The following is a 5,474-nucleotide window of genomic DNA, read 5'->3' as shown; positions in this document are numbered from 1 at the left end:
CTCTTTGTTGTATTGTTAACCCAAATACACATCTGGTCTTTCTCCGGAGACTCTTTGGAGTATTTATGACTTAGTACAGTTTTTGGAGCATTTTTTGGGCAGTTTTTACAGTTTTTGGAGCATTTTTTGGGCAGTTTTCAGCATTTTTTCAGCATTTTTGTTGCTTTTTAGTCGTTTTGCAGCTTTTTTCTACTATTTTTGAGCTTTAGGTAGTAGGCTTTTTCTGTCGTTTTACCCAAGAGCTTGGGGGCCATGTGCATTTTTTTTGGGCAGTTTTCGGCATTTTTTGCTGCTTTGCAAGGTTTTTTCCACTATTGAGCTTTAGGTAGGTTTTCTGCCGTTATACTCGAGAGCTTGGGCCATGTGTGTCCAGGATTGTTGGAGTTTGTGTAATATGATTTACTGCTTCAATGGAAAGACTGTTTTCACTTGAAAAGCTGATGTTGTATATAATTGTGGGGCTTGTTAGGGTCAAGTAGACTGAGGTGAGGTTAGGCTTCAGCGAGGTTAGGTGCGTTTCAGAAGTATCCCTAAAAGAATAAAGAAATAACAAAAGCTTTTCTTCCTCCCGATTTATTACGAAGTAGTAACACCAGTCATGTAGGAACATCACAGAACATTGAAGGAATAATAACATTACATTTAGGTGCGTACATTCACATAAAACGGAATTAACAATATTACAAGAGTGACTGGCAACATGTATTGGTTAGGTGAGGATACATGAAGTAATGCAGTGTCCTCTCTCCCTGGATGGCACCGCGTCTTGTCAGTTGTCAGGGCAGGCTCCAAATTCCTCCGTGGAAGGTGGAGCGAGGCAGTCGATTCCTCCGTGGAAGGTGGAGCGAGGCAGTCGATTCCTCCGTGGAAGGTGGAGCGAGGCAGTCGATTCCTCCGTGGAAGGTGGAGCGAGGCAGTCGATTCCTCCGTGGAAGGTGGAGCGAGGCAGTCGATTCCTCCGTGGAAGGTGGAGCGAGGCAGTCGATTCCTCCGTGGAAGGTGGAGCGAGGCAGTCGATTCCTCCGTGGAAGGTGGAGCGAGGCAGTCGATTCCTCCGTGGAAGGTGGAGCGAGGCAGTCGATTCCTCCGTGGAAGGTGGAGCGAGGCAGTCGATTCCTCCGTGGAAGGTGGAGCGAGGCAGTCGATTCCTCCGTGGAAGGTGGAGCGAGGCAGTCGATTCCTCCGTGGAAGGTGGAGCGAGGCAGTCGATTCCTGCAGTCCAAGAAGAGCCAGTAACCTGCCGCAGCCCGCAAGTTGGGGGCTGTCAGGACACGCTGGTTTGGTTCTCCCTTCAGTAGTGGCAGGACCTGTAACAAATAGCATTTTACCTTCACACTTTCATCATGAACAACCTTGTCCTCAATTGTCGGACAGGTGTGGTGTGTGGTGTGGTGTGCGCCCTGTTAAATGTTCAGTGCATTCCATTTCACCCACCACTACGGAACAATTTGTAATAGGTATCAAAAAAAAAAAAAAAAAAAAAAAAAAGCAGTAAAAAAGTCGCTGGTATTCTTCATTCTATTCTGATTTTGCTTCCATCACCCTCGTTATGTTACCTTCAACACCAAGACCGAACACTTCCTGACAGCCTACGCCTCCAGTGAACCAGGCGAAACGTCCCAGCCGCTGCCGAACCACACACCTCCGCGGTCCGCGCCCTCTTCTGAAAAGGCACACCTGGAGATGCACTGCTATCACATGGACACAGGAGGAGGAGGAGGAGGAGGAGGATGATGACGGGGCTTTTCAGACGCTTGGGCGGATACAGGTCGGACTGGAGTGCCGCTGTAGCAGACGAGTTCGCTCGGGTGAAACAGATGTGGCTCCACCAAGTTGGTCGTGCGTCGATGAAGGGACGCCGGTGTCAGACTTATGGCGAGACTTGCTCCATCTGACTGACGCCTGAGACCTTTTTGCTCCATGTTTAGTGGGTGGCCGGCATGACCCGACCTTGTCCCTTGTCATACACTGCTGCGCTGCAACGATAAAGTTACCAATCAGTCAAACATCCTCCACCTGCTGTGTCATCAAATTATGCCAAATCTAAGACCTTTTCTATGATACATGGGGGGAAAACTGCACATTATATCATCAGAGTGACCGGCCTCAAACTAAATGCAACTGAATATATTACTGAAGGACTTGTGTCGTGACGTTTCAGCACTAACTGCTTCAACTTTACATTTAAGGGTACACTGGTTCACACCAGATACGAAACTGGGGCCGAAACGTTACGGCACCCAACAACTCGCTGACTCATCGCAATATCCCAGTAACTTAACCCCACATGGTGTCACCCAACCTGGTGCACCCACTCCCAACAATCTGGATTTACCCAAGGCGGGTCAAATTGCCCTCTGCATTGAGAGAAACCCCTACCCTACACCCATCTCACTAGGGGTTTAATTTCCTCCCCACACTCTGGTGAACACAAACCATACGCGAGCCTATTTCTGCCATTTTTAGAGTTATACAATCAGTTTCACATTAACACTTAAGAATGTACATTTAAGAATGCACATTTCTAACTTAAGATGCCTGGTGGGAGGACGGATTCCGGTCTGGGTAAGACTAGAATGTAAATGTGGCAGCTGGGTAATCGCAGGCTTCCTCCATCTCGAGTAGGATGGAAGCTACCACGTAGTGGCGATACACTTGTCACTCGCTCGTAATGGATACCGAATCCAAGGGGGTTGCACACGCTTCAGATAGCATTATCTACTGTTCGGATCGTTACACACACACACACACACACACACACAACACAACACTACAGGAGCTTGATATGCAACTAAATCTGAACACAACGAGACAGGAAAATATTGAAACCCACGAAAACCCCATACGTAGCTCATACCAAGGTTCGTGACAGAGCTTGGCCTACATCTGCGCCACCTCTCAGTGAAGAGAGGCCGAGAAACAGACCTAGGAACCACTAAAAGCACCTTGCAATCAATGACCATCCAATCCCTGTCGTGATTACGCCTACACCAGGTACTGTGAGCAGCATCTTGCAGCCTTGTTATTAATACACCCAAACCACGGAGTTGTGAGCATATGCTGCGCGCAACAAACATGTTACGAGGCGTTTTCCATTAATAGAACACTAACGCGTTTTTCATTACGGAATTGCAACTTCTAATGCGCTAATGAGGATTAACTTTATCAAATGGAAAACTAATGTTAAATACTATAAACACAAAGATTTACACGAAATGTCAGGCAACACTTCCTATCCTCTAAAACACAACAGCAAGGAACTTCCAAATACTACTAGTCAAACGGGCAAAGGTCCTGCACTGCATTACACACACACACACACACACACACACACACATATCACCACTATACACTGTCTGACATACCTTCCAGACATACAACAACGCCACGAGAGAAATGACACACAATCTTTACCGAACTCGTGACGAGGCAGTGGGCAGACACACGTTTTACCAGGACAACGCCTACAGAAGAAATTGTTCGCGTGTGCCTCACTGCTTTCCGCTTCACCTCTTCCTCCTACTGCCCCCCCCTTCTCCTCTCTCCCTTGTTTGCACTAAAGACACTTAATAGCTAACTAACCACTCTCGGTGACCATCGTTTTCTATAAACATTGTTCCCTTTAGTCTAAGCCGATGGTAGCCCACGTAGGTCTCAAACCTCCTCACTCACGTGACACTCCTTTACATAGTTTTATAAATGTCTATCCATTTATCTATCTACATACCTATCTATCTATCTATCTGCCTATCTACCTTCATACACACACACACACACACACACACACACACACACATATATATATATATATATATATCTACATCTCTCTCTCTCTCTCTCTCTCTCTCTCTATCTCTCTCTCTATCTATATATATATATATATATATATATATATATATATATATATATATATATATATATATATATATATATATATATATATATATATATATATATATATATATATATATATATATATATATATATATATATATATATATATATATATATATATATATTATTATTATTATTATTATTATTATTATTATTATTATTATTATTATTATTATTATTATAATTACCATCATTATCATTATTATTATTGTCATAGTTATTATTATGGTGATCATTATTATTGTTAATATTATTGCCATTGCTATTATTGATATTATTATTATTATTATTATTATATTATTATTATTATTATTATTATTATTATCATTATCATTGTTATTATTGTGAGGACATGGCACGTAGCTACGGAACATAATAAATCTAGCTGTCACATTACCGAAATATCATGACACATAATTCTTTAACCAGCCAAACAAACGTATCCACAGTTACCTGCAGTAATTATGAAGCACGTAGGCCTACAGTCATGACGCGTGAATAATATTGCCAATGCTCATGTTACTGAAATGAGAAAGTGACAGTTTGAACAGCTTGTTTCAGCGAGGCCGGGATGCCACGTGCCACCTGCCACCTGTCACCTGGACCTACCACCTGTCACCTGGCCTGCCACCAGTGTTAATTAACACAGACACACAACAAATTTTTCCTCAAACAATTTCACGATGTACTTTTAGACAAGTGTGTTTTATGACCAGACAATTTCACGTCCTCGTTGTATTGACTATTCACCGGAGGATCGCTTCATTGAGGAAGCATTGGGAGGCACTGGTGACTGGTGGCTGGTGACAGGCACTGTCATCTACTCGTCCAGTGGGCTCGGCAGTGCCATGTTAGTGGTGGAAGCGACGCCTTTCAACAATGACAACAACAACAACAACAATGCATGTATGAATGCATTTCACATTGATAGCAATAATAGTGTTGCTCTCTAATATTACGCAGTTAAGGTCAGGGTTAATGAAGACACACACATGAGGCGTTGACACGCACACACCGGAGAACACACACACTCGAACCACACACACACACACTCACACACACACATATATATATATATATATATATATATATATATATATATATATATATATATATATATATATATATTTATTTATTTATATTTATTTATTTATTTATATTGGCACGGTGAGGATTCGAACCCAGGCCGACTGCCACTGGGCTCTGGAACACCATGTGCCTTAAGTGTGGAACCGAAGGTGAGGAGCTGAGTGGTGTAGCGGTGAAGCAGGCGGTGTTCCACGGTCCAGTATGATAACCTAGGTTCGAATCCTTACCGTGCCAATTGTAACTTTACCGCACTGACCGACCCCTCAACTCTCCCTCACTCACTCTGTCCTGCACCGTGGACTGATGGATGTCCTGTACTTGGTGCCTTGCTTCTTAGTATCTTGTTCATTGAATGATACAACTTTATAGAAATGAGCTGGAGTCACTCTGAAATACTGTTCAAATTTCCCTCATCCATTTCTAGCTCTTAATTAAGATGATCTGTTTGATAATGAAGTCTAGCCAAAAGTAGCTATTTATATTTTTTGTAT

This window comes from Portunus trituberculatus, chromosome 5 (genome assembly GCF_017591435.1).
Source record: "Portunus trituberculatus isolate SZX2019 chromosome 5, ASM1759143v1, whole genome shotgun sequence".
NCBI lineage: Eukaryota > Metazoa > Arthropoda > Malacostraca > Decapoda > Portunidae > Portunus > Portunus trituberculatus.
Note: the sequence above shows the minus strand (reverse complement) of the source record.